The sequence below is a fragment of the Saimiri boliviensis genome, chromosome 2 (genome assembly GCF_048565385.1).
Source record: "Saimiri boliviensis isolate mSaiBol1 chromosome 2, mSaiBol1.pri, whole genome shotgun sequence".
Lineage (NCBI taxonomy): Eukaryota > Metazoa > Chordata > Mammalia > Primates > Cebidae > Saimiri > Saimiri boliviensis.
The window spans coordinates 43,726,871-43,752,671 of NC_133450.1; the positions used below are offsets into that span (position 1 = coordinate 43,726,871).

The following is a 25,801-nucleotide window of genomic DNA, read 5'->3' on the forward strand; positions in this document are numbered from 1 at the left end:
CACTGTCACCCAGGCTGGAGTGCAGTGGCACGATCTTGGCTCACAGCAACCTATGCCTCTCCGGTTCAAGCAATTCTCCTGCCTCAGCCTTCTAAGTAGCTGGGATTACAGGCATGTGCCACCACACCCAGCTAACTTTTTTGTTTTTTAGTTGACATGGGTTTCACCATATTGGCCAGGCTGGTCTTGAACTCCTGACTTTATGATCCACTCACCTCGGCCTCCCAAAGTGCTGGGATTGACTTGGCTTTCAAATGATCACCCTGACTTGTGTGTAAAAGAAAATTGGAAGCAGGGAAATAATAGAAGCAGAGTTATGAATAGAGTGGTCATATAATGTCATTTAAGTGAGACATCTTTTAAAAGAAAGGAAAACATTTAATCAAGGACCAAAAGCAAAAACAGGGACTTTACAGGGCAACCAAGATATGTGGTCATCCTGGGTCATGAGGCTATTGCAATACTTGAGTTCTTGGTAGCTTGGACAAAGATGGTAACAGCAGAGGAGGTGAAAGGTGCTTGGATTCTGTATCTATTTTGAAGATGCTATCAGCAGGTTTTATGAGGCTTTTGTTGTGAGCTTCATAACAAAGAAAGAGGATTGTAAGGCTTTGGTCAGAGCAACTGAAGAAATGAGTTGGCATTGTCTGAAATGGGAAAGCTGTAAAGGGACCAGGGTTTAGTGGGTGGGATGACAGTAGAACTTGCTCTTGGATATGTTATGTTTGAGATTCTAATTAGAATGCAAGTAGAGATGTTAAGTAGGAAGTTAGACTTACGAGTCTAGAGTTCATAGGAGAGTTCCAGGCTGGAAATATAAATTTGGGCTTATTAATATAAAGGTGGTATTTACAACCATGAGACTGGATGAAATTGCCAAAAGAATGAGTGTGGTTAGAAAATAGAAGAGGTTGAAGACTGAACTCTGGGGAACTTGAATATCAAAAGGTCAATGAGATGATAAGAAACCAGGGAAGACTGAGTCCTAGTCAGAAAGGTGAGATAAAATCCAGGAAAGAGGGTGGTGTTCTAGACACCAAATGAAGAAAATTGAGTGATAATAGGTCAAGGAAGATGAGGATTAAGAATTGATATCAGGCCGGGCGCGGTGGCTCAAGCCTGTAATCCCAGCACTTTGGGAGGCCGAGGCGGGTGGATCACAAGGTCAAGAGATCGAGACCATCCCGGTCAACATAGTGAAACCCCATCTCTGCTAAAAATACAAAAAATGAGCTGGGCATGGTGGCGCGTGCCTGTAATCCCAGCTACTCAGGAGGCTGAGGCAGGAGAATTGCCTGAATCCAGGAGGCGGAGGTTGCGGTGAGCCGAGATCGCGCCATTGCACTCCAGCCTGGGTAACAAGAGCGAAACTCTGTCTCAAAAAAAAAAAAAAAGAATTGCTATCACCGATGCTGCTGAAAAGAACAGTTTCTATAGAGGGGATTCAAGAAGAATGGAAGAAGATGAATTGGAGACTGTGGATATTATAGGCAGTGCTTTCAAGGAGATTCGCTGTAAAAGAGGAAGAGAAATGGGGCACATGCTAGAGAGAAGTAGGGTTTCAGGGGTATTTTTTTAATATGGAAGAATAACAGCATGCTTTTATGTTAATAGGAGTGATCCAGCAGGGAACAAAAATCATTCAGGATAGAGGGAGAATTGTTGGAGCAATGTCCTTGAGGAATTGACAGAAGATGGGTGTGCGCAGGTCACAGAGTTAGCTTTATCTCAGACCTCGGACAAAAGAGAGGGCATTCAAGGTGCCCAGAAGCAGACAGACAGATATATGTGTTGGTGGTGGTGGTGTGTGGAAGCCTTCTTTTCTCAGTGGCCTCAGTTTTCTCAGTGAAGTAGAAAGCAAGGTTATCTGAGAGTAAGAATGTGAAAGGAGGTAGAGGTTTGATGACAGAGGAAAAAGTATGGTGTAATGGAAAAAGGGAAAAAGAGAGAGTGAATGGACTAGGCCAATAGAATATGATTGCCTGGCTGTATTACTCTCTAGGGAGTTTAACGATCAGGACTGTAAGATGAGATCAGTCAGTATGGTTATGATTTTTCTCCAACCACATTTAGCTGTGTGTTTGTCTAGTACAGAGGACTGGGAGAGATAGATTTAAGCAAGGATGGTATTTAACCAAATGTATGCAGCAAAATGAAAAAGGGGAAGAAGAGTTGAGGATGTATCCATATGAAGGTCAATAATGGCCTTGGAATTTAAGTTGGGAAGGAATGTGATTGCATGAGGAAAGTAAGAGAGTAAGCTGGTGTGAGCTGTAGCACATCTTGATGAACAGCCATGAGTGACTGACAGGTGTTTCTCATTACAAGTTTATTGGGGTTTTTTGGTGATAATAATAATCTTTTCTTTCCTAATTTGTGGGCTGTCCTTGTTTTTCCCAGTTTTCTAGCATATCGAAGCATATTTAATGGGAGCTTGTAATTTAGAACTTCACCACAAAGATCTTTTGATAAGAAACAGCTATTCTCAAACTTTTTGATTTCCTTCATACTCTTAAAAATTATTGAGGACCCCAAGTTTTTGCTTAGGTGAGTTACATCAATTGATACTAATCGTGCTAAGAATTAAAATTCAGAAATTTAAAACCTTTATTAATTTTAAAATAATAATCTCATTATATGTTAATACAAAAACATGTTTTTATAAAGATACTCATGAAACAAAACTGTAGTTAGGAACATGACATGGTTTTACATTAAAAAAAAACAATGTCTGACTTAAGGGAAGACATTTAGGATTCTCATACTGCTTTTACAGTCTCTCTGTTACAAAATCTCAGATTATGTAGCTTCTGGAAACCTCCACTGGACATTTGTGAGACAATGAGAGTGAAAAAGCAAATAACATCAATATTATTGTGAAAATAGCTCACAAATCCTGAAAGTAAGTCACACACTGAGAACTGCTTGTTTAGAACAATATTTGGTTCATGAGGGGAAATGGTGTAATATTTGTAATTGAGAGTGAATCAGTGTAGAACTGTAGGCCTAGAAGGTATCCTATTAGTTATTGGAACATAATGTAAAAATATATCTTAAAATAATTTAGCTACTGTTTAAATTGTAGAAATTAGTTTAAAAATTCTAAAAAACATCACATATTTGACATTATTGAGTGGCAAAAATACAAGGATATATATACATTAAGCAGAACTTTAAAAAATAATAGTCTTTAGAAGTTATCATTTCTGACCTTGCTACTGGAACTAGTTACTACCATTATATTATCTAATCAAGTCATCATGGTACAGTAAAAAGACCTCTAGAGTATGAGTTCTAACTTCTGATTTGACTGGTTTTGTGAATTTGGGAAAATTATTTCACTTCTCTAAGTGTCAGTGTCTTCATTTGTGAAATAGGAATAAAAGTACCTGCATTGCAGAATTGTAAGGTGGGAGAATGGGGAACTGTGAGTATAAGGATTGATCTCCCATTTCAACATTTAGCACAGATTTTGATGGACACTGATGTTGAATTCCAACTAGAAACAGGTGGGGGCAGTGGTGAACTGTGTGAGTAGGGAGGCATTGGCAAATCTTAGCTGCAAATAGCTGCAAAGACCCTAGTGAAAGAACATCAGGCTACTGGACGTGATGCCTCATGCCTGTAATTCCATCACTTTGGAAGGCTGAAGCAGGAGGATCCCTTAAGTCCAGGAGTTCAAGATCAGCCTGGCCAACATAGTGAGACTCTGTCTCTACAAAAAGTAAAAAATAAAAAAATTAACTGGGCATGGTGGCACACATTTGTGGTTCCAGATACTAGGAAGGCTAAAGTAGGAGGATTGCTTGAGCTTGGAAGGTCAAGGCTGTAGTGAGCTGTGATGTACCACTGCACCCTAGCCTGGGTGACGGAGCAAGACCCTGTCTCAAAATTTAAAAAATAAATAAATAAATAAATAAATCAGGCCAAATCCAAGCTTTTATGCAGCAGCAGCATCAGAGGAGCAGACAGATCAGAGTAACTATGAGGTAAAGAGACACAGTAGCCAGAAATCAGGGTAAGCACAGGAACAGAAGCCAAAAAGCAAGCTGCCAGGTCACAGAGGGGAGAGTCAGATAAAGGCTAGGAACCAGGAGTAGGTAAAGTCCTAGGGAGCGTTCAAAGAATCCTGAGAGAGAAACCTTGGGCCCTAGGTGAACTTGATGAGGATTGAAGCACTAGGGAGTGGTAGCCTTGGCTAGTCACACAGACTCAGCCTGATCCAAAAGACAATCAAGAAGTGGGCAGGATGGGGCTTTTCCCACACTTCTGCAGGCACCAGATAGATCTGGCCTGGGCTGGGTGAAGTGAATACTCCCTCTGCTTCAGCCTTTCTCATCTCTTCATCTTGTAACAGACGTGCTCTTGAATGAGTTCTCTGTTGAGAACTCATTCCAGACAAAAAAAGTAAGGCTGACTCCACTAGGGTGACCAGTCTTCTGGTTCACTTGGAACCGAGGGGGTTTCCTGGGACCTAGGACTTTCAGTTTTAAACTGGATGAATCCCATGCAAGCTGGGATGAACTTGTCACCCTGCCTTACACTATAACCACGCCTACCCTAAATGAGTGCACATATGCCCCAATTTGGGCTGATGGAAAGGCTTCCCAGGACATTCATCTCAGAGGTATCAGCAAAGATGGTTCTATTACTTCTGGCTGGACTAAGTTGGTGGGATAAATGTTATCTGCCAACTGTCATTTCATCTACTACAGAAAGAATGTCTGTCTGAGAGATTAATATAAATCCCTATCCCTAATGAGCGTGTCAATCCTGCTGAACCTGAAGCAAGGACTGCCCAGGAAACTTTCATTGACATGAGCTTATGAATTCTTTCTTCTGCATAAGTTTGGGTTTTGTTTCTGGCCTGGCTTACTATAGTGGGTACTTTGAATAGAAGGCAGATATAAATCATGGTATATACTTACAGGCATTTTAGCTACTGGAAGCCTCCCTCACTTCATGAGACATTATAGGTCACTTAGTTAAAAACTATAATAGAGAACTGCAGAAATGACAAACTCCTCTGCTTTGATCAATGTCACACAATTGCCTATCTTATCGTGTCTTAATGTGTGTGTGTTAATATGGCCTTCTTTTTCTGCATTAGCCTGTTCCTTGAATTCTTCTGTTCCTTGAATTCAGTGCCTTCTTTCTGCCCTAAACTGTCCTCAGTGTCTCTTCATTACTCTGTCTCACCTCTTCTAACACCATACCTTGCTCTAAATACCCAATCAGATTTCCTCCAGCTGCCTGTTGATATTAAAAACTCCCAGCTGTGGCAGTCTTTCTGGGTTCCTAGCTACAAAGAGTTCTCTCTCCCTACCTAACTATATGTGGCACCAGGAAGGACTCAGAACCAATGAGTGGACATTTGGCTTAATCTTTGGGTGATTGGATGTTTCTGTTGGTTGTAACAGCCTATTGTCATTATTGGAAACATGGCCCTCTTCCAAATAATCCTTTCAGGATTTGTGCTGAAGAACTTTCCCTCATAAATGATATAACTTTGGGTAATTGGGTAGGGGTAGAGGATAGAGTGTGGTGATTTTGCAGAATAGGTTTGTGAAAATGCTGAGTCAGAGCTGCGATGCTGCCACAGCTACAGTTTTCAAATTTTAATGCATATAAAAATAACTTGAGGTGCTTATTTAAATTGCATGTTCCTCAGCCCATCTCCAGTGAATCTGATTCAGTAGCTCTGGAGTTGAGCCCAGGAGTAATCATGTTAAACAAGAACTTCAAGTGATTCTGATGTAGTTTGGTCCCGAGACCATACTTTGAGAGACATTTCTCCACTGTGTCTTTGGGAAATACACTTGGTTGGGGGAAACTCTGAAAGCCAGGATGTGTTAGAATAAATGTAGGATAGATCATCTTTGTGTTTCTTTTAATGCCTTTTGAGTCTTTTAGAATGCTTGGCTTGATTTCCTTAAGCAGTTTCGTGAACTTGGAAGTCAGGATGGGCAAATATGGTGGAAATTACATACATGTTCCATGTCTATCCCATAATATTTCACATACTCCAAAAGTATTAAGGACTGTTGGAATTCAGTGGCCTGCCCAATCACACATATCATGGAATGTCTTGATATTCTGAAGAATTGACCTTTACAGTCTTATATTTTAAATTATTCAACTCAGCAAAGAGCCAGCATTGCTAGCAGCAGTTTAGGGTTATAAGGGAGAGCATGTCAGGTGGCTGATGCAAACTCCAATTCAATATGTATCAAAAGATACATATCCTCAGTTGGGTCACTGTCATAGATTGATTGGAAGGAAGTCTCAGGGTACCTGGATCTCTTATTGTGGGATGGATGGAAACATCCCATCAGAAATACAGCTCTTAGCACCAGGATGATAGTGTTTATGGTACTACAAGTGTACTGGAAGTATTGGTACTTCCCACATATTTCAGGAAGGCTTTGCTTGGCTGCTGGCTTCTGGATAGAGTCCAGGAATCCCACAGGCCTCACTAGGGGAGCAAAATGCCAGCTCTGGGACACACTACAAATTCTGAGACCTATAGGAAAATTGTGGTATATATGATACATTCAGTGTGACAGTTCTTTTGCTGAAAATAAATATTTATCATAAGTAGTTTATTCTCAAGGTTGGCCATCAATGGTTTTAACATCAGTGGAGCAACAAAGGGTACTGCTATGTTTGATTCTTAGGGATATTATTCACATAGAGTGCAGTGGGCATGGAGCTTCAAGGAATCTTTTTAATATGGTAACATTGGGAGAAACACGAGTAGAAATATATGTGGTCATTGAGTATCAGCCCAAGTTTATAGTTCTTGAGGCTGCTGTGGTTGGTAGAACCTGTTAGGGGAACTGCAGGGCAATAGTTACAGGTGCTAGTGGCCCCAGGATGAGACAGACTTTGGTAGGGACCTCAAAATTGACTAAAGCTGCTTTTTTTTTCTACTCCATGTCTCCACTTGGGGCTTGCAAATGGCATAGTGACTGGCTGCACATGCAAAGAGGAAGAGAAGGCTGGAGTCAGGCTAGCCTAAGCCTATCAATTTAAGAGGGCCCCTAAAGAGGCCATCAAGTCTGAGAATAATTATCTAGACACCTGAGCTAGTATTTAAGGGGTGTTGAATCAGCTTTAATCAGTAGGCACAGTGATCTGGACAGAATCTTAATTATCTCCACTTAAGTGGCCCAAATGGACTGACTGTTCAGAACTTCCTGAAACTCATTAGATGGCTTTCTTCCATTCCAAACATAGTCCACTACATTAAATAAGCAATCTAGGCCACAACTAAGATATGGCTCTACTATCACCACTGAAGCTTTCAGACCCAGCCACCACCCCTGGGCATCCTACAGAATCGGCCCCAGTTTAGCTGTGGAGGATTCTCCATTGCAGTCAAGTAGGAGACTATATTTATTATCACTGGCGTTCTAAAATTCTATATCTCTCTTGAAGAGGTGGTTTATGAGGAAACCCAAACTTTGTCAACTGAGGTGAAGTGATTTAAAATGTAGGCCAAATATTTTAGCTAAGGCTACAGTCATGTCAAGAGGTTGGACAGAGTCTTTGTTTCTTTCAAATACTTTTGGAAGACTGAAGGGGAATATTATAAGAGAATCAAGAGAAGAATGTGATAGACTACAATCTTCCAAATATTTAAGTCTTCTATGACCTTCCTTCTACACGGCCTTGGGCTGGGGGCTGTTTTCCTCTGTGCGTATTGGTGTTAAAGGGTAGAGATGGCATGGACTGACAGTCTGAGAGGTTTATCCCAGAGCCTGCAGGTGCCATAGCTGCACAAGAGTCTCTATCCTGTGTGTAATGGATATAGGGAACAGAAAGCCCAGGGGTGGAGAGCTAGTGACTCAGGTTTATCTGGGAAGTAGGGGAGAAGACTTGCAAGGTGAAAAGAGGTTGATGAGACAGGGCCAAATCATCAGGGTTGAAGGCATATCTAAGGGAGGAACCAGGAAAAGCAGGGATAGGGAGCCAAAGTCGAAGCCATCCGATCTCAAGAAGGAAAATATGGGTCAAAGGACCCAGGATATCACAGGACCTAGAGGTGCCTTCTGGAAACCCTGGGCTGGTATTCCCAGGCTCATAAGGAGGAGGAGGGTCCTTTGGAGGAGTTAGGCTAAGGATTCTGTGATCCTGCTTAGTCTAAAGGATTCCCAATATGTCTTGTTCTTATGGAACTCCTCATACTTCATTCATTTATTCAGTCATTATATATTAAGTATCCACTGTATCCCAGTTACCTCTATAAAATATGCATGCAAATTAATGAGAAAAAAGGACATCTGAGAACTCAATGATACCCTATTTAACAAAACATACAGGAAGAAGTTCATTTTTACAGGACCAGAATAACTCTTAATCAACATGTATCAGTCTTCACAATGCTCTTTCACAATAGTGCTCCTGGCAGTGTGCCCTCAGCAGATCTGCCCAGCACTGATGTTTCTTAGCATTTTATATCCAAGCTGTACATCATTGCCTGCGGCTATGTATTGATTGATTTTTATGCCGTTTCTCTAGCTTGCAGTTACTTCATTTTTTTTTGTTCATGTCAGAGTAGCTACTTAAAATCTTGCAGCCATTTGTGCTTTATGTGTGTTCTGCTCAGGTGCTGTAAGAGAATTTAGTTCTCAGGAGTCCAGCTTGCTGCAAATATTTAAAGATGCCTTTCGTTAATGGTGTTTGAAATACTGGCATTGTCAAGCAGGCTTGATTGTCAAATATTTAATACTGGATCAAAATCGTCTTGAAGAGACACTAAAAACTTTATTTTTAGAATAATTTAGAACTGTTAACTGAGAGTGCTATGTGTCAAGCATTGTGCTGAATACTTTAATAATGATCATACATACATAGTATGTATTAAACACTATATATCAGACACTACATTAAGTGCTTTCCATTATCATTTCACTCAACCTTCACAACACTCTTGTGAAGATTCTGATCTTGCACATGAGAAAACTGAGGTATAGACAGTAACTTATCTAAGGTCTCACAGCTAGACAGTGGTAGAGCTGGTATTCAAACCAAAGCAGTGTTTGTAGAGTTCATGCTTATCACCCTTTGTTATGGCTTATTTATGCTATGGCGTGTTTTATGTGACATTCACAGTAGTCCTATAAGATCTACATTATGACTGCTTTTTAACTGGCTATATTATTATTATAGGTTTCATCAGAAACTGAGGCTTTGGGGAGTAATTTACCTACATTGAGTAGATTGAATAGTCACAATCTGAATCTGGGAAGCTGGTTGTCACAATTCTGCTCTGCTAATCTATTCTCTAGCAAGTGGTGCAACAGGTTTTCAAATCCTGCCTGACCTCAGAATTCCTAACCAATCCAACACTTGTCCATCTGGAAAGTCAATCTCCCATGGTTTCCTTTGTCAGTTTGTTTTGGTTAATGATTTGTACTAAGATCTAGAAGTAGTGGGATTGCTACTGTGGCCATTTAAACATTAAACTCCACTGGAGTCACTGAGAACTTTTAGAAATAGAATATCTTAAAACGCTTTGTATATGTTCAAGTTGATTATTCATTTCATTATTATTTTCTTGTGTAGAGAATACATTAGAATGGCTTGGATAGAGAATATTCAGAAAGCTCTTTAATCATATTGGAATTCTTCATTTGAAGAATTAGAATTGAGCAGATCTGAGTAAGAATGTACTGTAAAATTGTAATGGAAGTCAATTGGAAAAAGCAATGGAAATTACATACATTAGACTTACATGCAACTTTTCTTATTCTCCTGAGACCCCGCCCTTGCCAGCTTCATGGTTTTTAGATGACTTTGCCTAATACTTCACTGAAAATTAGAAGCCATCTGAAACAAACCTCCCATCTCCAGCTTGAACTTTTTCTCAGTCTTCATCTCTCTTGTGGTTTTTTTTTTTTCCATCTCTGGAAAAGAATTAAATTTTCTACATCCTAAATTTAATCCTTGCCCTCAAATGCTTGTACCAGGTGTGAGGTCCCACAGTGAGACTAGATGGGGTATGGTGTTTTCCTAGTTAAGATGGAATTGCCAAATTTCAAAGGTTTACTGTGAGCTGTGGACCAAGAGGGAGGCCAGAGTCATCACTGGAGACAAGCATCAAGCATCTATTGCACACAGAGCTTTCAAAGCTGTGGGGGAAAAGTCAGGAACTAGGATCTAGGATCTAGGATCTAGGAAAGGCAGAAACATATCAGAAAGTGTTCATTCAAATGAAATGGTTTAGGATGTAGGCAAGGACAAAGGGAGTGAGTTGGTAGCTGCTTCTTTTTGGGTGATGAATATGTCAGGTGAGGAAACCATGTGCTGGTTACATTCTTATCCACTGGCTTCATCAGTTATCTCTTCTCTTTCTTGAATCTACAGTTTTGCCGTTCCATTGTGTCCTCACACCTCACCCCTTTAGGCTATACACTTTCCTCTCCCTTTCCAAAAACCTACTTTACCCTTTTACATCTTAAAGCAGGTGTCATCTTTACCCCACTCCATACTCCCCAACCCCCAACAGCTAAAGTCAATGGTTTTGATTAGTCATGATGCTCTCCAGGCTCTTTGCAGCATTAAACATTGCTTGAACATGCCCACTTTTAAAATTCCTCCCTTTGCTGTGCTCTCCTCCTGCTTCTTTGGGTGTCTTTTCTTTCTTCTTTTTCTTTGGGCTTTTAAATATGTATTTTTATAATGGTATATTATTGGCCTACTTCTCAGCTCTCTCTGTACTGTCCTTTCTCTGGCAGACTCATCTAATTTTATGATTTGGATTATTCTCTCTATCCAAGTGACTCATAAATCTGAATTACCTGCTTTGACCTTGATCCCCCTTTCACATTTCTAGTGGCCAGCTAGCTACTTCCACCTAAGCATCTCATCTGCATTAAATTCTACATGTATAAACATATACTCATTATTTATCTACAACCAGCTTCTCTTAATGTTTTTTATTTATGTTAATGATATTTATGAACTCTCATTCTCCTAAATTCTAGGCCTTTGGGTCAAGTTTTACTCTCCTTTTATTCATTCGAGTACCAACTTCTGTTAATTGAAATATATCTAATATTTATCTCCCCTTTTGATAATTATTTCTTCTTTCTTAATACCCTTCATCAAAAATAACTTCAAGTAGCCTGCTAGCTGGTGTCCCTACCATTAGTTTTCTTTTCCTCCAATCTATTTTAACTAATTGATTCTGTCAATTTCTGAATAATATCAGTTATATCTCTCATTTAAGCTCTTCTCCACAAAAAGTCAAACACCCTAATCTAGCATTCTAGGTTATTCACATTTAACCCAATAGATTTTTCTATTTTTATTTTCCACTTTACATACCTTTTGCTATAGAAAAAATAGACTAACTTACTCTTCTCTGTAAATGCCTCTAAGTTCTCTCTCCCATGCCTTTGCTGATTCTTCAGACCAGAGTGAGTTCCTGTTATCAAGTCCTTATGTACAAATCCTACATCATTCAAAGTCTAATCTGATACCTCTAGTTCCATGAAGGTTTCCTTGATCTCTTCAGGTGGCAGTAATCTATAGTTTCTGACCTGCCGTTACTTTTCTCTCACTTTTTCCTAGTTCTTATGACTTTCTAATTGCATTTCAATTATTTACATACACATTTTATCTGCATGGTTTGATTATAAACATCTGAAAAACAGTTCAGACTCTTTTGATTCATTTTTATATTCCCAAAGTGCCTGATATAAATATTTGAAAAAAGTTGGTAAGACTCACCAAATATTCCACGAACTTCTTTAATTCTCTAGCATTCTTTGTTGTTCAATTCAGGCTCCATGATTAGTCTTGGCCAATAGTCTATAAAAGTTATGTGTAACACTTCCAGTTTGAGGTATTTTGGAACAGAGGAGAATTCTCCACTCTGTCTTCCCTCTTTGCCTTCTACAACACTGTGTGTTCCAGATGGCTTGGCTACAAGTTGGTGGAGTTTCTACAGGCCAGAGTTCCTGATTGCCCCTGTGGATCATAGCTCCCCCTGAACTTTACTAGATGTGAGTCTTAAGTGAAAAATTCTGTTATGTTGAGCCACTGAAATTTCAGTATTAATATGTTACTGGAGCATAGCCTATCCTAAGCTAACTAACAGAGGAAGTATCCAATCAATTTATGAATATGATCAAATGGCAATAATAACTATTAAATAAATTATGTTGCTGGAACTGTTCAAGAAACTTGATCTATAGCTGTTAGGAAGTTATAATTTCATAGCTGAACATCTCAAAAGAACAATATCATCAGATTGTAAGTAGTCTAGCATTTGATTACAAACCTCCCACAAATCTTACAAACCTGTTGCCTTAAAAAATTAATTTGGTAATCTACTATGTATGTAGTTTCATGTTTTGTTTTCAAGTAGTGGAATTTAAATTTAGGCATTAGAATTGCATTTCTCATTAAAAGGTATAAATGGTGTTTTTTGATGTAGTCAAATGCATGATCTTTATTGTCATTGGCATACTGACAGCCTGAATTGAATTCATGAATTCATGAATTGATTCTTGATGTCGAAGATGACCTTATGGGTATAATTTATAAGTAAAATGTATTAAAATTTAAAGGATGCTGGCTGATTAAGACATCTTTAGAGTAACTTATTTTTTCTTCAAGAATTCAAGAGAAGAAAAAGTTTAAAGAAAATATACTTATTCACAACCTTAGAGATAACTTCCATTACCCTATTACAGTCTTCAAGGATTATTGAGCATGTTTACAGTTTGTCAAAATGTATTCAGCCCTGAAAAAGTTGAAACATTTTCCTCTGGCTCTCAAGGGCTTGTGATTGCAGTTTCCCAGGCGATTTTCCTTGTGTGGTGTGAAATGCTTTGGATTTAGTGTTCTTCCCTTACCAAACTCTAAACTTAGCTTAGTACAGCTGCCTGATAATTTACTATGAGATATTAATACTACGAATGCTGAGTTACCTTTCACAAGGAGCCTGCCATTTATAACAGCACGAATCTACCAAATCTATAAAGTCAAAATGTTGAATTTCCATGACAAATGACAGGTTAGAGTACGAGCAACATTTGGCAGGGAGATCCTTCTAAAGTCCCCAAAATTAACTTGCACAGGAAGCCATGACTGTTTTAAAACAATATTATTCCAGAGGGTCATCTAGATGTTTCTGCAGATTAATTGTTTCCGTACTTAGCTGGCCTACCACTTTCAAAATAGAAAGCTAGCCTCTGGACTGGGGTTCCAATATGCTGTGCCCATTTCAAAGAGACAAAGTTCAAGGTTCTCTTTCCTTTTGTTTCTTCAAATTAAATGAAACAGACCCAAAGTGTCTCTGCCTATTACTGACTGTGCGATGTCTCCTGGACTATCTTCATGCTAAAGAATTTTGTTTAGAACTTTCTGCTACCATCAGGACTTTCACAGAGGCTGTTTTTCCAATTGTGATAGGCTTATCCTGATGTATCACTGTCTTGTACCTGTAACCAGATAGGGCCACTGTGGGAAAAATGACCAGCTATCCAGTACAACTCATAAGGGCATATAAGCACAGAGTTTGAGTGGTCCTATCTGCTCTATGATACCAGTGGCCAAATTATAATATATTCCATATGTATTATGGTGCATATGGAATTATAAATACATCTTCACTCTGTCCTTTTATATCAGTATTTACCCCAAATCTTATTGGCACTCTAAACTTAAGCTTCAACCAAGTATTGTTTCAGATCCTCACTTACAATCCAGTCCTACTTAGTCTCTAAATTTGGGTGGAAAGCCAGCTTTATGGATAAAGGGACCAAAGAAAGAGGAGAGAGAAAACAGTTACACCTTAGACTGGCCTAACCTCAAAGAAGTTATAGGGACCCAGGAGTTTCTAACATTTATTAGGCCCAAAGATGAGGGAGGCCATGTCACTTGACAAAGACTACAAACTCTTAAAAGATGGTATAGAATAAGGTCAGAGCCCTTTAAATTGGAATTAACCCCATAAAGTATGAGCTTTTAACCACTGGTCTGAGGTTACAACTATTGCAGTTTAAAATTAGATGAAAACTGTTTTGTTTTGTTTTTTTCCTCCCATGTTAACTCAGAATTTCCCAGGGTCTGGCTTTCATACAGGACATCGGTATTGTTTCTATCCCTGGTCTTGATGCTGGTGTTTTGCTTTAAATTATGAATACTTTGGGTATGGTCTGTGATCACAAATCTTGACTATCCTTGTAGTTTATTGGGAGCTTTGTTGAGCAAGGCTCTTGTTAATGGCATACTGCATAAAAACTGAAACAGTGATTACAATATTTCAAGATTTTTAAATTGGTGATCAAGAGGCAGAGTCACAAGACTTAGACTTTAGTAACAGCTATATTAAGCATGTGACTTTGGAGAAGTCTCTAAATTTTTCTGATAAGAATCTAGGTTTTCTTAACCCTGAGCAATAAAATATGAAAAATAGTTGCAATATAAATGACAATATTCAATACAAAGAACATTTACAAATATAAGAGAAAAATAATACTTGATTGGGACAGTAAGCACAGAACACAAAAGGCAACTCACAAGGTAAGAAAGACAAATTACCCACATAAATTAATAAATTAATATACATAAATTAATTCAAAATGGATCAATTAATTCAAAATGGATTAAAAAACTGATCAAAATTAATAAATTAATATACATAAATTAATTCAAAATGGATCAAAGGCCTAAATGTAGACCTAAAACTATAAAACTCTTAGAAGAAAACGTTGGTGTAAATCATAAAAGTTGGTGAGATTAGGCAATGTTTTTTTTAGACATGACACAAAGCCTATAAGCAACAAAAGAGAAAATAGGTAAATGAGACTTCATGAAAAGTTAAACACTCTGTGCTCCAAAGGACACCATCAAGAAAATGAAAAGACAGTTTAGAGAATGGGAGAAAGAAATTGCAAATCATGTATCTGGTAAGGAACTTATATCTAGAATATATTTTAAAAACTCTTATAAATCAATAATAAAAAGACATCTCAATTTAAAAATAGGCAAAGTACCTGAATAGACATTTCTCCAAAGAAAATATACAAATGGCCAAAAAGCACATGAAAAGAACCCAACATCATTAGTAGTCAGGGAAATGCAAATGAAAACCACAATAGATACTACTTCACGCCCACTAAGTTATTTTTAAAAAGACAGAAAATACCAAGTGTTAGCAAGAAGGTGGAATAATTACAACCTTCATACACTAACAGTGGGATTTTTAAATGGTACAACTGATTTGGAAAACAGTCTGGCAGTTCCTCAAATGGTTGAACCTGCGGTCTCCATGCAACACAGCAATTCTTATCCTAGGTTTATGCCAGGCGTCCCCAAACTATGGCCCACGGGCCACATGCGGCCCCCTGAGGCCATTTATCTGGCCTCCCACCGCACTTCAGGAAGGGGCACCTCTTTCATTCGTGGTCAGTGAGAGGACTATGTGGCGGCCCTCCAATGGTCTGAGGGACAGCGAACTGGCCCCCTGTGTAAAAAGTTTGGGGACGCCTGGTTTATGCCCAAGAGAAATGAAAACATGCCCACAAAAAAATTCATGTATACATAGTAGCATTGTTTGTAAAATTCAAAAGTGGAAATACCTAAATGTCCATTGACTCATGAATGGATAAACAAATTGTAGTATAACTATACAATGGAATATTATTCATCAATAAAATGGATGAATACTGATACATGCTACAACATGGATGAAATTTGAAAACATCATGATAAGTGAAAAAACAGTCACAAAAGGCTAAACTGTCTGATTCCATTTGTGTGAAATGTCCACAATAGGCACATGTATGGAGACAGAGAATAGATTAGTGATTGCCTAGGCCTGGACTTAGAGTTGTGAAGTTGGAGAACAAGAAGTAATGGGTATGAGTTTCTTTGTGGAGTGATGAAAATGTTTTAAAATTAATGATGGTCATGATTGTACAACTGTAAGAATATACTAAAAATCACTGAAGTATACACTTTAAATTGTATTCTATATAAGTTCTCAAGGTAATACTGTTATTGAAAATACAAATTAACAAGAAACTCATGAAAAAGCTTCTAATTCATTGGTCGTTAAATAAATAAATATTAAAATTAGCATAAGACACCATACCTCTCATCAAATTATAAATGAAAACTGTATATATTAAATGAAATCTATATGTGTATATACTTTGTAAACTGCAAAGTATTCATAAGCAATTTACTTACAGCATATGTATTTTAGTTCTGCTTCTCAAGCTTAGAATATCTTAGACATTTTTATTGTGAGCCCAAAGCATGGATAATTCAAATTACAGATTTCCTAAATTATTGTTTTGTTTTGTTTTTTTGCCCAAAGAAATAAAAAATATTTGCAGTTTTACAGAAATGTGCAAATTAATTAAAGAAAAAAGAAACTAGGTTCAATGAAAAAATGGCCAACTTTCTTCTTCCCACCCTCTACTGGAGGACATTAGAAGCATCTATGCTTTATCCCCTTAGACAGCAGATTAAATAGCAGCAGCCACTTCCATAGACAGAAGGAGCCTGGTGTGTTCCAAATGTGTTGTGTGGCATTTATGAGTGCTATAGTGATATCCTGGAGAAAACAGCTGTCTCATGCCACCAGCCTATAGCCTCTATAAATTAGTGTTAGTCTAAATATTCTTTCCTTGCATTGGGAAGTGGAGGCCTCTTTTCCATATCAAATTCAAGAGCTTCCACACACTGTAGAACATAAAAACTATGTTGCAAAATGATTTAGATGCTTCGTAGACAAATTAAGTCCTAAACCAACTCCACACAGAATGATTTCAGAGAAATTTGAGGCACCAGAATGAGTCTCATCTTAAGTCAAACATTTATCTTGCTAAGTCAGTGGGAGTGATTCCACAGTTGCATTCATTCTTAAAAGGTTCAAAAGTAGGGCCTTAGCTTGGATTCTGATAAGCTTAAATATAAGCCAAAGAAGGAAAATATTTGGCATGTGTTGTTTGCTTGACTCTTTCACTTACCTGAATGTAGCTATTACTTATCCTTCTAACACCTGGCTTCACGTGTTATATAGCACATTCCAAGCAGTGGTGGCCATGGGGAGAGACTGCTTCTGCTTGAGGAAAGAAGGAAGAATAAAGGGGACTATCTTGCACCCTGGGTACCAGCTTGGGCCATAGCAGGGTAGAATGGCAAATATCTCTTGGTGTTCCTGCCTCTTAACCTTGGTTTCTGGATGGTACTTTGCAACCTACCCTAAGCCACAGGAGAACCCACTACTCTGAAGGGATAGACTCAGTACTGGCATCATTCAGCTCAGATTGAATGAAGAGCGCTTGGTCCTTGAGTGAACATAGGTGGTAGCCAGGCAGTACTTGGCATGGGCCACTGGTGGTGATGGCCATGGGGAGAGTCTCCCCTGCTTGAGGAAAGGGGAAGGAAGGAGGAAAAGGATTTTTCTTGCAGCTTGGGAGCCACCTTATCTGCAGTATAACAGAGCACTAGGTAGATTCCTAAGGATCCCAACTCCAAGCCCTGGCTCCCAGATAACATCTCTGGACCTTCCCAGGGCTGGGGGAACTCACTGACCTGAAGGGAAGGACACAAGCCTGGCTGGATTTGCTACCTGCTGGTTTTAGAGCCATCTTTCCTTGAGTGAACATAGGTGGTAGCCAAGTGGTGGTTATTGCAGGCCTTAGGCAAGAGATAGGGCTGTGCTGACTTTGGGTCTGACCCAGCACAATCCCAGTGGTGATGACCACAGGATGCTTGTGTGACACCTCTCCCAGCTCCAGGTATCTCATCACAGAGAGACAGAGACTCTGTAAAGTCAGGGAAGACAATAAAAGTATTTCCTTGGTAACCCAAGGACTTCTCTCGGATCTTACCCAAGTTCAGCAACGCAGTACTTCCATGAGTCTGCAAGAGCCATAGCATTCCTCGGCTTGGGGTGGCTCCTAATGCAGATATGGCTGCAGTGACCAAAGACTTAGATTATAATGCCTAAGTTCCTCTGAATGCCTGGAAAGCCTTCTTAAGAAGGATGGGTACAAAGAAGCCCAGACTGTGAATGTAAATATTTAATTCTTCAATGTCAAGACAATGACATAGATCCACAAGCATCAGGACAATCCATGAACTCAGGAAATGAACTAAATAAGTCACCAGTGACCAACCTTGGAGAGAGAGAGATGTGTGACGTTTTAGACAGATAATTTAGAACAGCTGTTTTTAGGAAGCTCAAAAATTCAAGATAACACAGAAAACAAATTCAGAATTCTATCAGACAGGTTAAAGCCATTGAAATAAATTTTAAAAAGCAGAAATTCTGGAGCTAAAAAATGTAATTGACATACTGAAGAGTGCATTAGAGTCTCTCAACAGCAGAATTCATCAAGCAGAAGAAACAATTAGTGAGCCTGAAGATGGGCTATTCAAAAATATACAGTCAGAGGAGACAAAAGAAAAAAGAATGAACAGAATAAAGCATGCCTACAAGATCTAGAAAACAGCATCAAAAGAACAAATCTAAGAGTTCTGGCCTTAAGGAGGAGATAGAGAGAAAGATAGGGTAGAACATTTATTCAAAGAGATAACAACAGAGAACTTCCCAAAGCTAGAGAAAGATACCAATATTCAAGTACAAAAGATTATAGAACACCAAGCAGATTTCACTCAAATAAGACTTCTTCAAGACATTTAATAACCAAACTTTCAAAGGTCAAGGATATAGGATCATAAAAGCAGCAAGAGAAAAAAAAAATAACATGCAAAAGAGTTCCAATACATTTGGCATTAGATTTCTCAGTGCAAATCTTACAGGCTAGGAGAGAGTGGCAAGACATATTTAAAGTGTTGAGGGAAAAAAAGCTTTTATCCTAGAAAAGTTTATCCAGCAAAAAGATCCTTCAGACATAAAGGAGAAATACAGATGCCCCCAGAAAAACAAAAGCCAAGGAATGTCATCTACACCAGACTTGTCCTAGAAGAAATGCTAAAGGGAGTTCTTTAATTTGAAAAAAGTCATCTGAAGGTACAAAACTCACTGGCAATACTAAGTACACAGAAAAACACAATGTTATAACCCTGTAATTGTAGTGTGTAAACTATGCATATCTCGAGTACAGATACTAAAAGATAAACCAATAAAAAATAATTACAATAAATTTTCAAGACATAGTGCAATAAAATACAAATAGAAACAACAAAAATTAAAAAGCAGAGGGATGAGATTAAAGGAGAGTTTCTGTTAGTTTTTTCCTTGCTTGTTTATGCAATCAGTGTTAAGTTCATCAGTTAAAAATAATGGGTTATGAGATAGTATTCACAAGCCTCATGGTAAACTCAAATCTAAAAACATACAATACATATGCAAATAAAAGCAAGAATTTAAGGCATACTGCCTGAGAAAATCACCCTCACTAAATGGAAGACAGAAAGAAAGGAAAGAAGGAAGAAAAGACCACAAAACAAGCAGAAAGCAAAACGTAGGAGTACGTCCTTACTTATCACTAATAATACTGAATTTAAATGAACTAAACTCTCCAATCAAAAGATGTACAATGATTGAACGCACTAAAAAAGAAGACCCAATAATCTGTTGGCCTACAAGAAACACACTTCACCTATAAAGACCTACATAGACTAAAAATGAAGGGACAGAAAAAGATATGTTATGGAATGGAAACCAAAAAAAGTCAGAAGCTATACTTATACCAGCCAAAATAGATTTCAATACAAAAACTATAAAAAGAGACAAAGAAGATCATTATGTAATAATAAAGGGATTAATTCATCAAGAGGATATAGCAATTATATATGCACCCAACACTGGAGCACTCAAATATATATAGCAAATATTAATTGAGCTAAAGAGAGAGACAGACTTCATTACAATAATAGCTGAAGACTTGAACACCCCACTTTCAGCATTTTACAGAACATATAGACAGATAATCACAAAAGAAACATCAGACTTTATCTGCACTATAAACCTAATAGATATTTACAGACTATTTAATCCAATGGCTGCAGAATATACATTCTTTTCCTCAGCATATAGATTGTTCTCAAGAATAGACCATATGTTAAGCCACAAAACAAGTCTTAAAAATTCAAAAAAATTGAAATCATGTCAAAGATCTATTTTAATTTTTTCATTGAAATTAAGAAGGGATAAATTTCTGGAACTACATGAAAATGGAAACACAACATACCAAAACCTGTGGAATACACTAAAAGTAGTATTAATGAGAAAGTTTATAGCAATAAGCACTTACATCAAAAAAAGTAGAAAAACTTCAAATGAGCAACATAAGGCATCTTAAAGAATTAGAAAACCAAGAGCAAATCAAACCCAAAGTTAGTAGAAGAAAAGAAATAATAAATGTCAGAGCAGAAATAAATGAAATGGAAATAAACAAAAATCAATGAAATGAAAAGTTGATTTTTTGGAAAAGATCAACAAAATTGACAAAGCTTTATACAGGCTAAGAAAAAAGAGAGAATACCAAATAAATCAAAGAGATGAAAAAGGAGACATTATAACTGATACCTCAGAAATGCAAAGGATCATTAGAGACTACTATGAGGAACTATATGCCAATTAATTGGAAAGTCTAAAAGAAATGGATAAATTCCTAGACACATACAACCTGCCAAGATTGAACCATAAAAAAATCTAAACCTGAATAAACTAATAACAAGTAATAAGATCAAAGGTGTAATAAAAGTCTCCTAGCAAGAAAAGCCTGGGACCTGATGTATTCACTGCTGAATATTACCAAACATTTAAAGAAGCACTAATACTAAACCTACTCATACTATTACAAAAAATAGAAGAGGAGGGAATACTTCCAAACATATTATACCAGGCTAGTATTACCCTGATATCAGAACCAGACAAAAAGATATCAATCCAGAAAACTACAGACCAATATCCCTGATGAACATTGATGCAAAAATCATAAACAAAATACTAGCAAACTGAATTCAACAACACATTTATAAGATCATTAATTATGACCAACTGGGATTTATCCCATGGATGCAAGGTGAAAATGGCCTTGTGCAAGGTTCAACATATGCACATCAATCAGTGTCGCATATTGCATCACCAGAATGAAGGACAAATACCATACGATCATTTCAGTTGATGCTGAAAAAGCATTTGATAAAATTCAACATCCCTTTGTGGTAAATACTCTCAAAAAACTGGGTATTGAAGGAACATACCTCAACACAATAAAAGCTATTTATGACAGACCCAAAACTAGGATCATACTGAAATGGGCAAAAACTGAAAGCCTTTTCCCCAACATCTGGAACATAAGGATGCCCACTTTCACCACTGTTATTCAGCATAGTACTGGAAGTCTTTGCAGGAGTAATCAGATAAGAGAAAGAAATAAAGGGCATCTAAATTAGAACAGACAAAGTCAAATTATCCCTGTTTTGCACATGACATGATCTTATAGTTGGAAAAATGTAAATTCTTCTCCAGAAAACTCTTAGAATTGATAAACAAATTCAGTTAAGTTGCAGGATCCACTATCAACATAAAAAATGAGTAGCCTTTCTATATGCAAATTACAAACAATCTGAAAAAGCAATAAAGTAATCCCATTTACAATACCTACAAATAAAATAGCTAGGAATAAACTTAATCAAAGAAGTGATTAAGCAACAAAAACTATAATAAAAACTATAAAACATTGATGAACAAAATTGAAGAGGACACACAAAAAAATGGAAGGATACTCCATATTCATGGATTGGAAGAATCAGTATTGTTAAAAGATCCCTACTACCAAAAGTAACCTACACATTCAGTCAAATATCTATCAAAATACCAATGACATTCATCACAGAAATAAGAAAAATAATCCTAAAATTTATGTGGAACCGCAGAAGACCCAGAATACCGAAAGCCATCCTGAGCAAAACGAACAAAACTGGAAGAATCACATTACCTACACAGAGCTATAGTAACCAAAACCTGTTACTGCCATTTATAAAACAAAAGAACAAAACAAAACAAAACAAAAAACAGTGGAACAGAATAGAGAAGCCAGAAACAAGTCCATTAATCTGTAGTGAATTCATCTTTTAAAAAGGTGCCAAGACCATACACTGGGTAAGAATGGTCTCTTTAATAAACAGTTCTGGGACAACTTCATATTCATATGCAGAAACTAGACCCTTATCTCTTGTCATATACAAAAATCAAATCAAAGTAGATTAAAGACTTATATATAAGACCTCAAGCTAGGAAACCATTAAAAGAAAACATTGGGGGCCAGATGCAGTGCCTCACACCTGTAAGCCCAGCACTTTGAGAGGCAGAGATGGGCGGATCACTTGAATTCAGGAGTTCCAGACCAGCCTGGCCAACATAATCAAATCCTGTCTCTACTAAAAATACAAAAATTAGGCCGGGCGCGGTGGCTCAAGCCTGTAATCCCAGCACTTTGGGGAGGCCGAGGCGGGTGGATCACAAGGTCAAGAGATCAAGACCATTCTGGTCAACATGGTGAAATCCCATCTCTACTAAAAATACAAAAAAAAATTAGCTGGGCATGGTGGCACGTGCCTGTAATCCCAGCTACTCAGGAGGCTGAGGCAGGAGAATTGCCTGAACCCAGGAGGCGGAGGTTGCAGTGAGCCGAGATCGCGCCATTGCACTCCAGCCTGGATAACAAGAGCGAAACTCCATCTCAAAAAAAGAGCGAAACTCCATCTCAAAAAAAAAAAAAAAAAAAAAAAATTAGCTGGGCTTGGTGGTGGGTGCTTGTAATTGAGAGGCTGAAGGTAGGCGATTCACTTGAGCCCTGGGGGTGGAGGTTGCAGTGAGCCGAGATCGCACCACTACACTCCATCCTGGGCGACAGAGCAAGACTCTGTCTGGAAAAAAAAAAAAAAAGAAAAAGAAAAAAAAGAAAAACATTGAAACATTGGGGAAACTCTCCAGGATACTGGTCTTGGCAAAGATTTCTAGAGTAACACCAACAAGGACAGGCAACCAAAGCAAAAATGGACAAATGGGATTACATCAAGTTAAAAATTTTCTGCACAGTAAAAGAAACAAAGTGAAGAGACAGCCCACAGAATGAGAGAAAATATTTGCAAACTATCCATCTGACAAGGTATTAATAACCAGAATCTATAAGGAGCTCAAATAAGTCTATAAGAAAAAATATAATGATCCATTAAAATGAGCAAAATATCTAGTAGACATTACTCAAAAGAAGACATACAAATTAACTTCAAGGAGACATAGGAAAAGGTGCTCAGTATCATTGATCATCAGAGAAATGCAAATCAGAACTACAGTAAGATGTCATCTCACCAAGTTAAAAAAGACTGGAGCTGCCATATGATCCAGCAATCGCACTGTTGGGTATATACCCAAACAAAAGCAAAAGTATATTGAAGAGATATCTGAACTCCAGTGTTTATTGCAGCACTATATAATTCACACTAATCAAGATTTGGAAGCAATCCATGTGTTCATCAGGAAACAAATGGATAAAGAAAATGTGATACATATACACAATGGACAACTATTCAGTTATTAAAAAGAATGAGATTCTGTCATTTGCACAACATAGATAGAACTGAAGGACATTTGTTAAGTGATGTAACCGAGGCACAGAAAGACAAACTTCTTATGTTCTCACGTAAGAAGAATTTTATGGGAATTTATTTATAGGAGATAAAAATTAAAACAGTTGAACTCATGGAGATAGAGTGTAGAAGGATGTTTCCCAGAGGCAGGAAGTGTAGTGCTGGGAGGCTGGTGGGGGTGTAGGGGGTAGGGGCCACAGAAGTGTGACAGTTAATGATAGATATAAAAATATAGTTAGATATGAATGAATAAGATCTAGTATTCACTAGCACAACCGGGTGCCTACAATCAACAATATATTTCAAAACCACAAAAAGATTATAATTGGATTGTTTGTAACCCAAAGCAAGGATAAATGCTTGAGGTGATGGATACCTCCTTTACCATGATGTGATTATTATTCATTGTATGCCTGTATTAAAATATCTAATATACCCCATAAATACACACACCTACTAAGTATGCACGCAACAAAATTTTTTTTTTAAGTCTACAGGTTACAGTTGAAGGACCTGCGATGTAGAGATGTTAAGTAGCTTTAATATTGAGGCTGGAAAGAATTTCATCTTGGTTAAAGTTTGTTACTCATGGTGCTCTTCCTGTATGTGCTCACATCCTGTTTCCCCATGACATACGAATTGGATTAAGAAGCTAGTGCTAAATAAACGCTCCTCACCAGATTCCTTCTTTTCAAATGATGAACAAAACTTCTTTTACAAAGAACAAAAGCTGAAGACAAAACCTGACAGTTCTTTTGTCTCAACTCTTCTTGCTAAGAACCTTTTAAAAGTGATAGCCCTATTTTTTCTGTGTCTCAAAAGCAATTTAGAGTAATTCATAACTTAGAGCAACAATACAAGCCCCAGAATCTCATTGCTGTGTTTTGCCCATAAATCTTCAAATTAGTCAAGCTTTGTCAGTTCAGAGGAGTGCAAAATAAATAATACTAACACACGAGTTCTTTCAAGTCAAAGCATAAACCTGAAAATATCTTCCCCCAATAGACGATTTGTATACATCCAAAGGAAGAGTCTAATAAGGAAAGTTGGTAATGAAAATTGCTAACACTGAAATAATGTAGACATCTCTTTTCAGCAGTGTCAAACAGAATAATGTATCAAAATGGAACTCTCAATAATGGTCAATTTCCTTTAATAACTTCACTCTAGATTTAACTGGCTATTTCCTTCACACATTCTCAATGAGAGCATTGATCAGTATGAAAGAAATGTGACGAATAATTAGAATCATATCCCCAAACCTCCGATCTGATTAATCATAAGGAAACAAAGAGGCTTGCTTAGGTCTCCCAGATTTTTTAAAGATAACTTTCATTTATGTTTCTCAGAGAAACAAACGAATATACTCCATATTACTTTGTATGTAACTCCCTTGCATAGCAATTCTCAAATATTAGTACTCAATGACCACTTAAGGTTGTATCATCTATGAAAAATCCCCATCTAATATTTCTGATGCGTTAAGGAATATTAAATAATAGATCTGAAAAAAGCTTACAAGTGTCCCCTAATTACAAGACAGGATTAAGCTCCATGGAAAGACAGCAGTGGAATAAGCTTTTCAACTTAATGGTTTCTTAAATACGCTCTTTTTTTTTTTTTTTTTTTGATCATGAAAAGATACTTAAAAATCATTATGATTCATGATAACCAATTATTTTGTTTTTGGATGAGTTCTTTTTATAGCTTTATTGAGATATAACTGACAACACATTAAATTGACCATGTTTACAGTAAACAATAAGTTTTGACATATGTATGCACCTTCGAAGCTAGAACCACAATCTAGATGGCGAACATTTCCATCATGAGAGATAATTTTGAGTATATCACAAATGTAAAATTTTGGTGACCATCAGATCTCCAGGGATATCTGGCTTTAGGAGGCTATATTTATTGTTTAGGGAATGATTTTTCTCTATAATATTGTCAGCTTTTGAACACTGGTCCACTAACAGAACAACAGATTGGCAGAATCTGGGCTTTTTCAGCATTATTGAGGCGCACTTGAATGGTACTGAAGTTGGCCTTTGAATATACCAGTGGACAGGTATGAAATCTTCAAGATGTGCCTGGTGGCCTAGAGTCCCACAGAGTCTCGCAACGCAGTGTGCTGTACGTCTGCGTCCACCTTTCCTAGAGAAGAAACAGCAGACAAGCCTATTCCTTCAACGTTTGT

General features: G+C 37.6%; 1 protein-coding gene across 2 annotated transcripts in view; it reads left to right on the top strand.

Moving 5' to 3' along the window:
- RTN1 (reticulon 1) overlaps positions 1-25,801 on the top strand; it is a 310,021-nt gene that overhangs the window by 12,048 nt on the left and 272,172 nt on the right. The gene's annotated exons all lie outside the window — the stretch shown is intronic.